Source organism: Cnephaeus nilssonii (assembly GCF_951640355.1).
Source record: "Cnephaeus nilssonii genome assembly, chromosome: 17".
Classification (NCBI taxonomy): Eukaryota; Metazoa; Chordata; class Mammalia; order Chiroptera; family Vespertilionidae; genus Cnephaeus; species Cnephaeus nilssonii.
The window spans coordinates 53,415,947-53,434,529 of NC_137088.1; the positions used below are offsets into that span (position 1 = coordinate 53,415,947).

Consider the following 18,583-nt stretch of genomic DNA (forward strand, 5'->3'; position numbering starts at 1 on the left):
CCAGCATGTGCCCTGACTGGGGTCAGGGATCAAGCCTGCAACTGAGGTATCTGGCCTTGAACAGCAATTGAAGCCGAGGCCCTTTGGTGTGCAGGCTGACACTCTAACCACTGAGGAAAGCTGGCCAGGGAAACAGATTGTTTTTATATGTTGCTAGACTCATGCTTTGAAAAAATATATATTTTTAAGTATATATTTTATTGACTTTAGAGAGAAAGGGAGAGGAAGAGAGAGATAGAAACATCAATGATGAGAGAGAATCATTGATTGGTTGCCTCCTGCACGCTCACTATTGGGGATGAAGCCCGCAACCCAGGCATGTGCCCTTGGCCGGAATCAAACTTGGAACCCTTCAGTCTGCAGGCCAACGCTCTATCCATTGAGCCAAACCAACTAGGGTGAAAATGTATTTTAAAATATATAAATAAGCATGTATGTACAGTATGTGTGTGTATGTATGCATGCATGTATGTAAGGAAAAAGTAATTCAAGTTCAGGAAACTCAGAGAGTCCCAAGCAAGATGAATGCAAAAAAGATCCACACCTAATTAAAATGGCAAGCATTAAACAAAGAGAGGATCTTAAAGGCAGCAAGAGAGAGACAGAAAGTTATCTACAAGGGAGTTCCCACTAGAATGTCAGCTGATTTCTCAATAGAAACACTTCAGGCCAGAAGGATGTAGCATGAAGTATATAAAGTACTGGAAAGCAAGGGTCTGAATCCAAGATTACTCTAACAGCAAGGCTATCATTCAAAATTGAAGGTGAAATCAGGAGCTTCACAGGAAAAAAAAATCTAAAAGAGTTTATCACCACCAAACCAGGACATCAAGAAATGCTAAAGAGAGTGGATAAAAAGAAGAAGAAATCGAGAGATACATAAGCATAAAGAACAAAAATGCCAATAAATAAGTACCTACCAACACTAACCTTAAATGTAAATGGATTAAATACTTTAATCAAAAGACACAGGGTAGCTGAATGGATAAGAAAACATGACCCGTATAGATGCTGTCTATAAGAGACTCACCTCAGAACAAAAGATTAACACAGGATGAAGTGAAGGGATGGAAAAAAATTTCCCATGCAAATGGTAATGAAAAAAAACACACAAAACTGGGGTAGCAATACCATATCTGACAAAATAGGCTTAAAATGAAAGCCATAACAAGAGACAAAGAAGGTTACTACAGGGGTTGATACAATGAGAAGATATAAACCTGGTAAACATATATGCACCCAATCTAGGAGCACCTAAATATATATATTTTTTAAAAAAAACAACTTCTAGAGGACTTTAAGGGAGAGATCAACAGCAAAACAATCATAGTAGGAGATTTTAACATCCCACTGACATCATTGGATAAATCTTTAAGACAAAAAATCAACATGGAAACGGTGATCCTAAATAACACATTAGACCAGATGGAATTAATTGATATTTGCACAACATTTCACCCCAAAGCTACAGAATATACATTCTTCTCAAGTGCACAGAGGTCATTCTCAAAGATAGGCCATATGTTAGGACACAAATTAAATCTCTACAAGTTCAAGAAGAAGATTGAAATCATGTCAAGCATCTTCTTGGATCACAATGGCATGAAACTAGAAATCAACTACAATAAAAACACTCAAAAACCTTAAAAAACATTGAGGCTAAATAGAACATTATTACACAATGAATGGGTTATCAACGAGATCAAGGAAGACATAAAAAACTTCATGGAAACTAATGAAAATGAACACACAGCAACCCCAAATCTTTGGGACACAGCAAAAGCAGTTCTGAGAGGGAAGTTTGTAGCACTATAGGCCTACCTCAAAGAACAAGAAAAATGATCTAATTCTACAACTTAAAGAACAGAAAGAGAACAATAAGAAAAGCCCAGAGTAAATAAAAGGAGGGAAATAATAAACATCAGAGTGGAAATAAGTGACATAGATACTAAATATATATATAAAATTAATGAAACCAAGAGCTGGTTCTTTGAGAAGATAAACAATATTGATGAACCTTTAGCCAGACTCATCAAGAAAAAAAAGAGAGAGGACCCAAATAAAAAAAAAAATCAGAAATCAAAGAGGGGAAGTAACCACTGACACCAGAGAAATACAAAGGATTATAAGAAAATACTATAAACAACTATATTCCAACAATCTGGACAACCTGGACAAAATGGACAAATTCCCAGAAGATGCGAAGGATCCAACAGGTCTTGGTTTAACACAAGTCCCTCTGAGTTCTACAAGTGATCAAACCACCGATGTTCCCATCTATATATAGGGTATGTGAACACAGCCCTCAGGACACTGTTGTGAAGACCTGAAGGGACCACCCAGTGTGCTGCTCCCAGTCCCAAGGTGGTGCGTGTGTTAACAAAGGTTGGCTAGTGTTGTGATTGGTGTCTTGTGTTTCCAGTTTTGAGCCTGACCTCAAATAAATCACCTTAGCCCTAACCAGTTTGGCTCAGTGGATAGAGCATCAGCCTGCGGACTCAAGGGTCCCAGGTTTGATTCCGGTCAAGGGCATGTACCTTGGTTGCGGGCACATACCCAGTGGGGAGTGTGCAGGAGTCAGCTGATCGATGTTTCTCTTTCATTGATGTTTCTAACTCTATCCCTCTCCCTTCCTCTCTGCAAAAAAATCAATAAAATATATTTTTAAAAAAATAAAAAATAATAAATCACCTTAGACTGGCTTTCTATGTTGTTTATCCTAATTAGGCCAAAAACCTTAGCAGGATTTCTCAGCCTTGACATTTTGGACCAGATAATTCTTAATTGTGGGGCTGTGCTGTGCCTTGTAGTATCTTTAGCAGCATCCCTGGCGTCTACCCACTAGATGCCAGTAGCAATCATTCTCCCTCCCCCACTGTGACAACAAACCTGTCTCTAGACATTGACATACATCCTGTGGGGGCAAAGTAACCCCTGGTTGAGAATCACTGTGTTGGAGTCATACTTGATTCCTCCCTTTTTGCACACTCTTTCACCTAATCCCTCAACAAACCCTGTTAGCTCTACTTTAAAAATGACCCTTTTCTTGCTCTCGCCACTGTTCCCACCTTAGTCCAAGCCACTGACATCTCCCCTCCGCGTTACTGCCTGGTCTCCTGCTGGTCTGCTCACCCCCTAACCCTCCCCTCCACCCTCACTCAGTTCCGGCCACACTGGCCTCCTGGCTGCTCCCTAAACCCAGCGACAGGCTCCCACTGTTCGGTTCCTTCTGTGGGAGCCATCCTTCCTCCCCTGGCCCCTCCCCCTTCACTGTCAGGTCACTACTGAGACGTTACCTTTGAGGTAAGGTCTTCCCAGTAGACCCCAAATTCTGGCAGTCTGACACTGTCCCAGAGCACTTTCTCCATCTAACAGGTTTTATTTTGTTTGTGGTCCTTCCCTAGGCGGTTACCCCATGAGGGTAGGAATTTTTGTATGCTGAGTTACTGTGCTCCCCGACATTGGTTATTGTGTTCCTGGCCCTCAGGGGGCACTCAAGTATTTATCAAATGAATGAATACATGTAATCGTCATTTAATTTTTAAAATCGTGGTAAAGTAGACATCCTATAAAATCACCACCTTCACTGTTTTAACTGTACAGTTCAGAAGGATTAAGTACATTCACATTGCTGTGCAATCATCTCCAGAACTCTTTTGGTCTTGAAAAACTGAAATTTTATACCGGTTAAACAACAACTGCCTTCCCATTCCCCCCTCTGGCAACCAGCACTCTACTTTCCATCTGTGTGAATGTGACTACATTATGCACCTCATGTAAGTGGAATCACAGCAGTACTTGTGTTTTTGTAACTGGATTATTTCACTTAACATAATGTCCTCAGGTTCACCAACGTATCCGAATTTCCTTTCTTCTCATGGTGATTATATTCCATTCTATGCATATTTTTATCCATTCACTTGCCAATAGACAGAAGTGAAATTCCTGGATCCTGTGGTCCTTCTATCTTAGATCTTTTGAGAAGGAACCCCTACATTGCTTTCCACAGTGGCTGCACCATTTCATATTCCCACCAACAGTGCACAAGGGTTCACACTTCACACCCTCACCAAAGCTTGTCATTTTCTGTTGTTTTTTAATTAATTATTTTTTGTAGTAGCCATCGTATTGAGAGCTGGTATCTCCTTGTAGGTTTGGTTTGCATTTCCCTAATAATTAGGGATACTGACCACTTTTTCATGTGTATCACCAGTTTTTAGCATCTGGTCCCTCTTCTTTGTGCTGGTCAGTGGCTGGCCCAGGCAGCACCCTGTAAATCCCCATCTCCCACTCCAGTGCCTGTTCTGTTCCATGTGCCTCTGGACTTTGCCTCTGTCTCAGTCTCACCTCAGCAGGCTCTGCTAGTTAGTCAGGAAGGAGGCTGCCCTCTCTCATCTGAGAAACTATAAACCTCTGGATAAAGCCCAGTTTTGACTTGCCCTGATGTCAGTCTTTATGCTTCTACAGACAATTATCTCACAGCAAAGTTACAAGAGTAAACAATCAAATGTTCAGATCAGGACTGTTATTGGCAGGACTTTCAGAAGCTTTCTGAATGGATGACTCATTCAGTTGACTCATATAATTCCAATGTAACAGTCGTCAATCAGATATTTAATCTGGGAACAGGGTTTCTTTCCCCTCTATCAACATTTTCTTCTTTTCAATCTTGTGACATCTTGACTTTGAACAGTTATTTGCAGTCAACTTTAACTATATCTTGTACACACTACCCATATTAATTAGTAACATCCTCTCCACTAAATCTGGAATGTATTGACCTGTGCTTGCTAGACACCTAGCATAGATAAAGAATTCATGAATGAATCTCATATCATGTTAATTTTTTCCTATTTAGCATTGATGACTTCCTTTAAGAAACTCCAAAATGTTTCCTCCAAGAAATATTAATTTGTAGCTATAACATTCTAGAGTGATCTGCCTTTAAGCACTCATTCCAACCAACGCTTGCTCTTCCTTCACTATGGCTGAAGGTGGTGTTAGCACCACGATCCAAGGGTGATTGTACTGTCATATGACAATATAAATTTGCATATTGCTCAGCCTTGAAGATGCCAGATGATTGACTGCTCAGAGAGTAGATGGTATGTCATCTTTCCTGTTCACTGTCATCCTCTTCTCCTGACTTCTCCTTGATTCCTCCTTTGACTTCTCCACATGCTGCGGTTTTCTCTTCTGCCTCCAAGAGCTCTGCTCAGTTCCCTTCACAGGTTCCTCTCCTTTTTTAGCCTGTAGACACAGGTGCTCCTCAAGTCTCTTTGCTCAGTCTCCTGATTTTTCTCTTTCTTATTAGCCCATTCACATTTCCATTTTCACCTCTCCGTATGAGACCCAAATCCACACCCCTCGCAAGACCTTTCCTGAACTCCAGACACAGAGTCCTCGCTAGGCACCTTGTCAAAGCCACCCACAGCACCCTAAACCCAGTTCTACTTTCTTTTTGATTATTGACTTAAGCTTCCCATCAATTTCAGTTTATAAAAAAAAATCTTTTTGGTTAATCTTCTCCCAAGGATATTTTCTCCATTGATTTTTAGAGAGAGTAGAAGGGGGAGGGAGAGACACAGAGAGAAAAACATCAATGTGAGAGAGACACATAAATTGGTTACCTCATGCATGCACCCAACCAGGGCCTGGCTAGAGTCTGCAACTGAGGTATGTGCCCTTGATTGGAATGGAACTTGCAACCCTTCAATCCATGGGCCAATGCTTTAACCATTGAGCAAAACTGGCTAGGGCTCATTTTATAAAAGTTAATGTCTTTTCTACTTTCATTTTCATTATCAACACAACGAGATAGTGCTTAAAGCATTTAAAGGAGAGAAAACTTGTTTGGGGCTGGAGAACCTAGCGAAGGCTCCAAGAGAGAAGTGGCTGTGGTCTGACTTTTAAAGGATCTGGAGAAGAATATGTGTGCGAGAGATGAAGGGGGGAAGCCAGTTTCCAGACAGAAGATGAAAAAGGCAAAGAGGCCATGTTTCAGGAGCAGAGGGAGATGAACTGGCTACAATGGACTGCAGAGAGGAAGAGGAGCATAAGGCAGAAACCATGGAGAGCCAGGAATTCAGAGTAAGGAGCTGACTTGAAGTGAGAAGCCCCCAGAACCCAGTAAAGGTTTCCTAGTAGGAGTAACATCATTTGAAAGTATGATCTATTCCATGGTATCCCCTGTTTTACCTTCCCTGGGACACGTTATGTCCTTGGGTAATCTGTTCATCCCTCCCTCTTTCTCTGGTTCTCCTCTGCATCCTCAGCATGCTACCCTACGCGCCGAATTTCAGAAAACGTTTGATAAACGTATAAACGAGTCATGCAAGTGTAAAGGTACAGCAAGCACAGACAGTAAACTAAAGGTACAATGAGCACAGACAGTAAACTACTGCAAAAATAGCTTCCCTTCAGCGCTTGGGCGTTTTAAGCTCTCAGACTCCTCCTCCAGCGCTCCAGCTCCCCGGACCCACACTCCTCCCTCTCGCTGGGCGGCCAGTTCTGTGTGCTTGCAGTGCATCAGATGCAATGGATACCAAAGAGTAAGAACTCAAGAAGCTGCCTGGGGGGATCAGAAACTCTGAAGTGTGTCGCAAAGAGAAAAATGCCTAAAGTAAACGGAAACACACTGAGAAGAGCAACTCGCTTACGTGGAATGACTTCGGAGCCACACAGAGCATTCATTCAAAAAATATCATCTCCTCTGTGCCTGTGATGAGGCTGGAGGTATCCTGGGTGGGATGTTCACTAAGTCGGGACCTGACTAAGACCTCTTAGTCTAATTAATAGTCAAATACTCTTTATGTGGCAACTGTCCTTAAACGCTGGACCCTCACGTAAAGCCTTTCTACAGACAAAGGAACTAAGACTCAGAGAGGAGAGGTAACTTGACCTACTGGAGGTGGGGCTGGCTCCAGAGCTTATGCTGTTGCCTATACAATGCCTCTCACCAGCAGTAAAGAGAAGGAGGTACAACGTATTATGGAACTTAAAGGCGGAATAAGGGGGAGAGTCAGGGAGGTCTTCCTGGGTGGCTGGTACCTGTTAGTTGCCCTAATGGAAACATTTTCATATCCTGACCTCCTGGCAGAATATTCTTCACCAGCCCTATCACACACTGGAAGGGCGCAGAGGTGCCATTTTGCTGTTCTGCTGCATTTGGGAACCTGAGGCTGTATGTAGAAGTGACGTGGGGGTGACATTTCCAGAATTTATTCACCTCAACAAAAGTCTGTTGCCTGAGACCTCTTCTCTTTTATCCTAACACAATAACAAAAAGCTTGGGGCCCAAAGTTCACTACCTATTGTTACAGAAAACAAAGCCAGGGCACTAAGGAAGATAAGCTAGTGCATCCTCACCAGGCTCCACGGAAATGAATCCGTTTATGTGCACTAGGTTAGAGATCAGACACTTGAGTCTTATGTGTACAAAGGGCAAGGCACAGTGCCCCTAGCCTGGATAATGAGTATTGTTTATAATGGCTCTGGTAAGCCTTTCTATTAAACTTGAAGACAAGCTTTTTCTTCCTTAATCAAAGTTTATTATGACTGGGGTTTTAACATCCCTCAAGCTGGACTGTTCCACTATTTGATTCAGTATCTGGGGGCTTTGGACGCTTATAGTATTCAGCGCCTCCCTACCTGATGAGTAGGTGGAAGCCTAGGAGGCTATTTCTAATTTGTCAAGGGTCTGATTACCACCTAATTATTTTTTTTATCAAGTGTTATTTACTAAGTAAGCCCAATCATCTTCGGTGGTGGTGTAACTTGCTATGATTCTACAGATAATGAATGTCAGCCCGGGGAAGCTAAGCGATGTGGGCCACAAATTTAATAATTTTGTTTGTTTGAAATTGACTTCCCTTTCATCAGACCAGTCTCACGGGGGGCAAGACCGTTCCTCAGCCATCTTGATAAATTCTGGGTGGTGTCTCAGGATTTGCCTCATTGCAAGAGAAGAAAAGATTTGAAAGAGCTAAGAAACAAAGCAATCTATTCTTTGTCTTGAAAACCCTATTATGTTCTGTGTGTTACGGGCACAGTAGGCATATTAATGTGCAGTCCATCGAAGACAGGAACAAAGACATTAAATTAATATGTCACCTAAAGTGTGGCAAGGAAGAATCCTTTCTACTTGGAAGGCAGAAAGGTTAAAGTGGGAGTCGCAGAGGGCAAACATGTGGAAGGCCCGTCTCAGCAGCCCCTCTCCACCCAGGAGCCTCTCTGCTCCAAACCAGCTCCTCCACGCTGAGCTCAGAGGCAGCTCGGAATCCTTCTCAGCACAGCCCGCCAGGAGGCCGCGGCCGATCTTGAGCTCCCGTGCGCAGTGAAAAGTTTACCCATCCCTGATCTCTTAGGTCAGTTATCCCCAGATTCAGGCACAGTTAAGGTCAATGGAGAAGCTGCCTGAGAGAACCGGTACTAAAATCACCTAACAGAGTGGGGTTCTAAGCAATCGCTTCCACAGTGGTGGCATCAGACTCTAAGTCCGATGACCACGCCCTGGTTCGCCTGAGGCAGACCCGTTCCACTATTGCCCTGGATTAGCTGTCAACAGCAAAAGGGTTCTGTTTGGACGACAAGGACAGGGCTGCCAGATAAACTAGAAAATACCCAATATTGCATGGGATATACCGCTACTGAATTTTTTTCATTGTTTCTTTGAAATTCAAGTTTAAGTTAGTGTCCTATATTTTAAAAAATATATATTTTATTAATTTTTTACAGAGAGGAAGGGAGAGGGATAGAGAGTTAGAAACATCGATGAGAGAGAAACATCGATCAGCTGCCTCCTGCACACCCCCTACTGGGGATGTGCCTGAAACCAAGGTACATGCCCTTGACCGGAATCAAACCTGGGACCCTTCAGTCCACAGGCCGACGCTCTATCCACTGAGCCAAACCGGTCAGGGTAAGTGTCCTGTATTTTTATTTGCTAAATCTGGCAACCCTATGAACCCTATGCAATGGCACCAAGGGTCTACCACGCTGTTGTCACTGCTCCTAGCCCCTCTCTGCTGCAGCCCGCCCTCCCCCGTCCTCACATACCCTGAACATTGGGACTCACTCCCTCCTTCGGACCTGCACCTGCCCTTTGATGTCCCTGTGTCGCTCGCCTTCTTGTCTTCACTCAGCTGTCTCCTTCAGATCAACTGTTTCAGCAGATGCCCGTTCAGAAAGACCTCCATGCTCCCAGCAAAAGAAGCCCTCTTCCTTCCCTTCTTCTGTCCCCAGAGGGAATGGCAGCCCTGGTGTGCATGGCTGTCCTTCTCTCCCCGTTAGGGTGAGGCCAGGGACCTTGTCTTCTCGGATCGCTGCTGCGGTGGCAGACAGGCCGGAGCAGTGTCAGGAGCACAGCAGACACTCAGGAACTGACTGCGGGGTGTTAAGTGGACACATACATGTGTATCAAAACGCACGTCCTGAGTGTCTCGGGCACAGGGGCATCCTTTAGAAAGGCCTGAGACGGAATCTGCACGATTTCCAAATGTGCGAGGTTAGTGCACATGGTCATGGTTTCATAGTGTTAATCAAGGAACCCCAAAAATCACTGAATCTAGCGGGTTTCCTCACCGCCATCAAATACTGACTATATTTACGTAGAAAGGGACTCATTATCTGCAGCTGATACACGTCGCTAAGGGAGAACCTCAGAAGCAGCCTTGCCAGAACCTCCGATGGCAGCTGCTGACGGAGGCCGTGATGTTAAAGATCGCCACACGGAACAGAGGCATTCCTGCCTCCTCAGATTTCCTGTCCCTCTAGCAGGAAGCAAGGATTAATAACAATGATTAATATTGTTTATCAAAATATTAAAATAAAATGTTAAGGGTATGGAAATGCATGGTGATAGGTGTGTGAAAATGTCTAAAATAGGAACTAAAATCACGGTGTGAATTTCTAAAAATCTACTGAGGATGTTAAGCTGTTAAAAAAAAAAACATTTAAAAAGATGGAGAATAGTGAAGTGATTCCATGCCTCCTCTAGCTGGGTATGTATGCATGCATGAAACCATTCTCTAATTCTGTATGTGACCACACACAGACACGCACACACTTGAAGCAAAATTCTGCTTTCCTTAAATTGAAACGAAAGTGTGAAATGTATATTTAAAGCTTCAAGCACCATGTTCTCGTCTGATTTGCATTCTTCTGTTTTATTTTAAAACAAGCCTCCTCCTCACTGATGCTGGAGATAATTTCAATGAGCACAGACTGTCCTCGGGAATCTGGGCTCCACCTCGACCTGCGGTGTTCCCTGTCCTCCAGCATGGCCTGGGGCGGCTTCCTGCCCCGCCCACAGGGGGCGACCTCTGGTTAGAAGCTACAGTGTGTGCTTGGTAATGTCAGCCCCGCCGGCCTCTGAGGGGCACTGTGTACAGCTCTCGCTGTTCTAGAGCACGTTTGGTGTTGGACCTAAACTAATCTCTACACTGCAAAATGTAAGTGTTGTCTGATTAGATTTTAAGACTTAAGTGGTATGAATATAGTGGTTAATTTTCATTTCTTCTGATCTAAGTCTCACTCAGATACATGTAAAATTACAATTTTACCAAGTGATTTGCTAATTGTAAGTAATTAGCTCATGATTCTATGCCGGAAGCCAATTCCAACATGTCAGCAGGGCCGAATCATCTGGGACGGCTAAAAAGCATCTCCCCCAAACCTGAATAGGGTTGTTTACTGCCAGACAGCTCAGGGCATCTTAAATCTACATGTTATTGCCTCCTGTTGGCCAAACACCTGAACAGCTGCAGGTAATTCCCCAATCTGACAATGCTTCTGTAAACCCTACCCTTTGAAGTGTATTATCTCCACCTTGCCTTAGAACAAATTGTGTTAATAAATAGCACGGGGTCCTTAGACAAGGGGTAGTCTTTAGCTCCTTTAGCTGAAGATCCTCTGACCCCCAATGCCTTTCAAAATTATCTTTCGTCCTTGAACTTCTTAATTATCTACACACAGCCTTTCTCCAGATTGCTGAAACCCTTTGTAATGCTGGGACAAGAACCCTGGCATTAATGGACGCCCACCCAGGGGCTCCAATAATTCTATAAAGAGACTTTCTACAAACTCTGCCTTCAGTGACATCTGAAACTGCAAACATGTCCAGCAAACTGTGCTGCAGCTGAGGGGAAAGTTGTGGGAGGCGAGCCAGGAAGCGCGTTACATGGGGTGCAGCACCTAAGGGTCTGGGTGGCCTTGGCTTGTCTGTGGATCACGGAAGATATTTATATTTATGTGACTCTCTACTCAAGGCAAATCTCTAGCTGACATTGTCAGCAAAGACTGGGCACGATTTAGGATGAGATTCTGTCCTATTCATTTTTATTCTAAAGCTACTCAATGACCTAGTTAAATTCAACACAAGGAAAATATTCTGCCTGCTCTCACGTGTAGCAGGAACAATTCTATCATCTCAATTGTATCAGTCTGGGTGGGGTGGGGACACAAGACAGAGTGTCAGGTAGAGGTGGGAAAAGACCAGGCAGCAGCCTTGGCAGATGTGGTCAGGAAGGAAGCTCGCTGGAAATTGCCCAGCCTCACATCTGGAGGTGTATTTGATCCTAAGGTATTTAGTTATACAGGCAGTTGTTCTATAAAAGAATGCAGTACTGTGCATACAGGTAAACCACTTATCTGGAGCATTTTCCCAAGCTGAGTTAAGTCTATTACAGTCTTGTTTTAATACCAAGTAACAGTCTTGGGCAATTTTTATGTGTGAAGTCAACATTTAGCATTTATTTTTCCAGGCTTCAATCATTACTATAATTAAAATAACAAAAGACACTTAATTAACAGAATATTTCTTTTGGCCTATGTTTTCACTTATTAAGACTTACATAAAGTACAATTTAATGAATAATTCCAAAGCTTACAAGAATAAGAAATACATGTCCCCAGCTTTATTGAAATATACTTGAAATGACATTGTGCATATTAAGGTGTACCACATGTCTTGATATTCATGTATATTGCAAAATGATGACCACCATAGTATTAGCTAACACCTGCATCACACCACATAACTAGGATTTTTTTTTCGTGGTGAGAACATTTAAGACCTACTATCTCAGCAATTTTCAAATATATTCTAGGGTATCCTTAACTATAATCACCATGCTGTATATTAGATCCCAAGACTATTCATCTTTTAACTGGAAGTTTGTATTTTTTGACCAACATCTCATTTCCCCACCTCCCAGCTGTTAAAACCACCATTTGAGTCCCTATTTCTATTAGTTTGGCCTTTTTTTTTTTAGATACAAATATAAGTGATATCATGCATTATTTGTGTAAGAAATACATTTTGATCCAATATTACACATTATGCATTTTTATTTTAAAACTATCCCAAATTTACAGGAGCTGCAAGTACAGTGTAAGGAACTTTATTCTCTTGAGCCATTTGAGGCTAAATCGCTGGCCCCATACCCAAGGCCTCCGAGTTCATTTCCCACAAATAAGAACATAGGACATTCTCCTGTATGATCATAATACACACAGAGAATTGGAAAATTAATATTGACATACTACTGCCATCTAATCCTCAAACCCTATTCAAGTTCCTCCAGTTACCCTACTAATGACCGTTATAGCAAAACGATCGGTTAAGAGTGAAATGTTCTGTCTAGCCACAATGACGCTTTGGTTTCTCTCAGTCTGGAACAGTTCCCCACATTTTAAACACCTTGCTTGATTTGGCCACTTCTGAAGATGACAGCAGCTGTTTTGCTGGCTCTCCCTTGCTTTGTGTTTGTCTGACGTTTCCTCGAGGGTGGACTTCGGCTCTGAGCTCTGGCCGGATCCGGGATGTTGTGCTGTTTCCATTACTCCCATCAGCTGTCTGTTCACCTCATTACCGATGATGTCGACCTTGGCCACTTGGATAAGGTAGCCGCTGCTGGATTGCTCCACTGTAAAGTTGCTCTTCTTTTCTTTGTAACATAACTATTTGGAGGAGGCACTTTGAAGTCATTAACCTTTTGCACTCGGATGTCGAGTGTGACTTGACATGGTTAGCATCGGTAGCAGCTCGTATGTCGAATTGTATTGAATGTATCAATAATTTGTAATATAAAAAAATCCAAATAAATAAGTTTGTATGAAAAGAAACTCCAGTTTTTTATTCTACTGCCGCGCTTTGTAAAATCTGGGGTATTTAAAAAATTAAATCCCGAGTAGAATAAAGGAATCAAGAAAAAAGCAAGTGAGTGCAAAGGGTTAAATATCTGATTCTTCATTAAACTTTCAATGTATGCATTCATTTACTTAAGTCAGCATGATATAGGGTTTCCTGTTTTAGACAATGGGTTATAATCTGTCACTGTCCTTTTTACTTTGAGGTTCACTTTACCCCAGATTTGGCCATCAGAGCCCCTTCGAACCAACAGGCCCCATCACCCGTTGAGCACTTCCTTGTTTCAGGCACAAGCTACACCAGGTTCACCGTCCACTTTGCCGGCCCAGCCTTGGAGTCAGCCTTCTGTAAGAAGCCCTGGTTGGTTTCAGTGGAGATTGGTTTAAAGAAGCCAGGATTTGGGTTCTGGCTGTGCTCACTGTACTGGGGCGTTGCTGCTTGCCAGACTTCTCAGTGGACAGAGCCAGGAAGCATGAACATGAACACAAACATAAATCATAGGTGTCTCAATATAAGTGTGTATACATATATGTACATACATTTGCATCCATCTATATAAAAGGATGTGTATATTTACATCTAACTATATAGATGGATTTCTCTCTATAGATGGATTTTATATCTATTAGAGGCCCAGTGCACAAAATTCGTGCAGGGGGGTGGGTCACTCATCCCGACCTGCACCCTCTTCAATCTGGGAGCCCTCAGAGGAGCCCTCTCCAATCTGGGAGCCCTGATGGCTTAGGCCCACTCCCCGTGGTTCTCTGCTCTCTGCGGGGCCTGGCCGCTCCACGCCCACTGCCCAGAGGCTCTCCACGGCCCAGAGGCTCTCTGTGGCTTGGGAGGGACGCTTGCCTCATTACCGTGGCAACAACGCAAGCGTCCTGCCCTGGCCACTCCATGTGTGTGCACTGCCCAGAGGCCCTCCACGGCCAAGGCCCTCCGCAGCCTGGGCAGGACGCCTGCCTCATTGCCGCGGCGACAAAGCAAGCATTCTGCCAGGCTGGTCACGCTGCCCGCTCTCAGCAGCCGCCCCCCAGGACTGGGGGACTCTGGCGGGGCTGAGGGGACTGGGCGCCACCATCTTGTGGCTATGGGCGCTGCCATCTTTGTGATGGAGTGATGGTTAATTTGCATATTACCCTTTTATTAGATATGACTGGAGGCCTGGTACATGAAATTCGTGCATGGGAGGGAGGGGTTCCTTCAGCCTACCTGCACCCTCTTGCAATCTGGGACCTTTTGGACATTCCTCTTGCAATCCAGGACTGCTGGCTCCTAACTGCTCACCTGCCTGCCTGATCACCCCTAACTGCTCTGCCTGCCTGCCTAATCTCCCCTAACTGCTCACCTATCTGCCTGATTTCACCCCTAAAACTCAAGCTGCTTCTTTTTTAATATTTATATTTCTTCTTTATTTTTATTTTAAAATTCAAGCTTCTTGAGAACATGAGATGTTTAACATTATTCCTTACAGAGAGCTAAGCATGGTAAACACATAAAATACTTAATACTTATGGGCTTCCATACAAACACTTTCCAATCAGGAATGTTTTATTTTTATTTTATTTTATTTATTTATTTATTTATTTTTTAATTAAGAAACATTTCCAATTTTTATCCATAAAATTAATCTAAACAGCAACAATAGATATACAGAGTCACATATCAATAACAAACCAAGAAGAAAACAAAATATTCCAGAGACATCTTGAACAATTTTAAAGGAATACACAACAGGCTAAAAACCTATAGCTAAACCATGGTTACATAACAGGTTACATTTATTCCTGCATTTTCTCAACAAGTTCTTCCTTATATTTGCCTTTCTCTTTTCCAACTTGTCAAGATTTGGCTTTGCGTTCAAGAATTTTTTTTCTAAAATTAAGATACCTAGGAATAAACTTAACTAAGGAGGTAAAAGACCTATACACGGAAAACTACAGGACACTGAAAAAAGAGATAGAGGAAGATGTAAACAGATGGAAGAACATACCATGTTCATGGATAGGTAGAATCAATATCATTAAAATGTCCATACCACCCAAAGCAATCTATAGATTCAATGCACTCCCCATTAAAATACCAATGGCATATTTCACAGACCTTGAAAGAACTCTCCAAAAATTCATTTGGAATAAAAAAAGACCCCGAATAGCCACAGAAATCCTGAGAAAGAAGAATAAAGTAGGAGGGATCTCAATACCAGATTTCAAGCTGTATTACAAAGCCACTGTTCTCAAAACAGCCTGGTACTGGCACAAGAACAGACATATAGATCAATGGAACAGAATAGAGAATCCAGATATTGACCCAAACCACTATGCTCAATTAATATTTGACAAAGGAGGCATGAACATACAATGGAATAAAGACAGTCTCTTCAATAAATGGTGTTGGGAAAATTGGACAGATACATGCAAAAAAATAAAGCTAGATCACCAACTTACGCCATACACAAAAATAAACTCAAAATGGATACAGGACTTAAACATAAGACGGGAAACCATAAAAATACTAGAGGAATCCACAGGCAGCAAAATCTCAGACATATGACAAAAGAACTTCTTCACCGATACTGCCCCTAGGGCAATGGAAGCTAAAGAGAAAATAAACAAATGGGACTACATCAAAATAAAAAGCTTTTTTACAGCAAAAGAAACTATCAACAAAACAACAAGAAAGCCCACTGCATGGGAGAACATATTTGCAAATGGCATCACTGATAAAGGTTTAATCTCCAACATCTACAGGCAGCTTATACAACTTAACAAAAGGAAGATAAATGATCCAATAAAAAAATGGGCAACGAAACTAAATAGAATCTTTTCCAAAGAAGACAGAAGGAAGGCCAAGAGACACATGAAAACATGCTCAACGTCACTAATTATCCGAGAGATGCAAATCAAAACAACAATGCGGTACCATCTCACACCTGTCAGAATGGCTATCATCAACAAATCAACAAACGACAAGTGTTGGCCAGGATGCGGAGAAAAAGGAACCCTTGTGCACTGCTGGTGGGAATGCAGACTGGTGCAGCCACTGTGGAGAACAGTATGGAGTTTCCTCAAAAAACTGAAAATGGAACTCCCATTTGACCCAGTAATTCCACTCCTAGGAATATATCCTAAGAAACTGGGAACACCAATAAGAAAGGATATATGCACCCCTATGTTCATAGCAGCACAATTTACAATAGCTAAGATCTGGAAACAGCCTAAGTGCCCATCAGCAGATGAGTGGATCAGAAAACTATGGCACATCTACACAATGGAATATTATGCTGCCATAAAAAAGAAGGAATTCTCATCATTTGCAGCAACCTGGATGGAATTGGAGAACATTATGTTAAGTGAGATAAGCCAGTCAATGAAAGAAAAAATACCATATGATCTCACTCATTTCTATACTAATAAAAGGGTAATATGCTAATTAGGGTGGATGTCTTCCGGACAAAGCCGCCCAAGGCTCAGGCAGCCATGGTGTCCACCAGTGGCAGCAGCAGTGGGGTGATGGGGGCAGCACCTTCCCCTGATCATCCAGGTCGCCTCCAGCAGAGGGAGGCCAGACTGTGGCTTAGACTGGGGCCAAGGCAGAGGTGGTTAGGGGCGATCAGGCCGGCAGGGGAGCAGAGGCAGTTAGGGGCAATCAGGCAGGCAAGCGAGCGGTTAGGAGCCAGCAGTCCTGGATTGAGAGGGGGATGTCTGACTTCCGGTTTAGGCCCCATCCCGCAGGGGTCCCAGATTGGAGAGGGTGCAGGCCGAGCTGAGGGACCCTCCCCTGTGCACAATTTCGTGCACTGGGCCTCTAGTATGGATAATAAAGAACATTATAAACTTGAATAAAAAGATAGATACAGAGGCAGTAAAGCATCGAAGAGTCTGTCAAATTACAGCAGGAAGGTTAGGGAGAGGTGGGGAAGATAAGAGATCAATCAAAGGACTTGTATGCATGCATATAAGCATAACCAATGGACGCAAAACTCTGGGGGGTGAGGGCATATATGGGAGTGGGGTGGGGGGGGCAATGGTAAGATATGTACACATATAATACCTTAATTAAAGAAATTGGAAAAAGTAAAAAAAAAAAAAAGATTTTTTTTTTTTCTGATCTTTGTCCAGTTTTAGCCTGGTGATAACCACCTTGCTGGGGTGAATGCCTATGTGGACCGTTGTGCCGTTAGCCTTCTCACACCGCACCCGCTCGATGTAGATGACATGTTTCTTTCTGTACACCTGCACCACCTTGCCGACTTGCTGACCTTTGTAGTGTCCTCGAACCACCTGGACCTCGTCGCCCTTGCAGATGGGCATGGAGCGGACATTGTACTTCTGCTGCAGCTCCTTGGAGAGCGGGGAAGACATGATCTAGTGGCGCACATGCAAGGGGGCGTTGGAGTGGCCTTTGTGGTTTTTGCTGCGTCGGAGGTCACGAAGGGCTTGAACTTCATGGTGACCATCTGGAGCCAGAAGTGCTCCCCAACCAGGAACGTTTTAATAGGCAGGCTCCAAAAACTTGAACTGGAAAACCTAAATGTAGAGTACTCAGATTTCAGGCAGCAGGTGCTATGAGCAGGATTTCTATCCCAATTAAACTCTAATTCTGAGCCCTCAACAGTCTGGACAAACTGCCCTTCACTGTCTCCCAAGTTTCTTATTCATCACTATCTCATTTTCCTCTGCTTCAAACCAAGGTAACAAATGCAACCTTTAATGCTGATCTTCCTCGAACAAGGGAACAGCAAACCTCAATCCAAATAATTTCCCGCCAGAGTCACGTCCAAATACTGCGAGACTGAGGACTACTGGGCTGACTATGTACATGTGCAATAACAGGCTCACATTCTAGCACTAGGCGCCCAGGTGTCCTCCACAATCCCACAATCCTCTGGTCGCATACTTCCGGTTTTTCTAGCTCCTCCTTAAGTGGTGTTTCCTTCAGTCACGTTACAACGTCCAGGGCCTCTAGGTGGAGAGGATTTTTCTGTTCTTTGAGGTTGGAACTATTGGAATCAGTGAAGTTTCGGGAGCACTGCCGCTGCCATGAACATGTCGGTCCCAAGTGCACTCACGAAACAACCGCCCATTCAGTCCACGGCTGGTGCCGCAATGAGAAAGGTAGGTGCTGAGCCGTTTTCCAATCGGATCTTCCTCTTCCTTCTCCAACAACCTCCAAACCTACTCCGGGCTGACCACCCCACCCCCGCAGACCCTTAAGACCTTCCCCCCTATTTCTTCGACTTTCCCCCATTAAACTTGCACCCTATCGTGTTGCCTAGGGATGCCCCTAAACCAGTGATGGCGAACCTATGACACGCGTGTCAGCACTGACACGCGTAGCCATTTCTGATGACACGCGGCCGCATGCCGAGGATGAAACATTTGATGCTCCTGAGGATGAAACATTTGCGACTAGAGTCTTGGAGTTAGT

At 43.3% G+C, this 18,583-nt stretch overlaps 1 pseudogene across 1 annotated transcript; it reads right to left on the bottom strand.

Annotated features, from left to right (window-relative positions):
* Positions 1 to 14,836: 14,836 nt before the first annotated feature.
* On the bottom strand, positions 14,837 to 18,324 carry LOC307113801 (large ribosomal subunit protein uL24-like; annotated as a pseudogene). Its single transcript has 2 exons — positions 17,261 to 18,324; positions 14,837 to 15,028 (listed from the first exon to the last, which is right to left on the bottom strand). The product of its transcript is annotated as a large ribosomal subunit protein uL24-like (transcript).
* Positions 18,325 to 18,583: the final 259 nt, after the last annotated feature.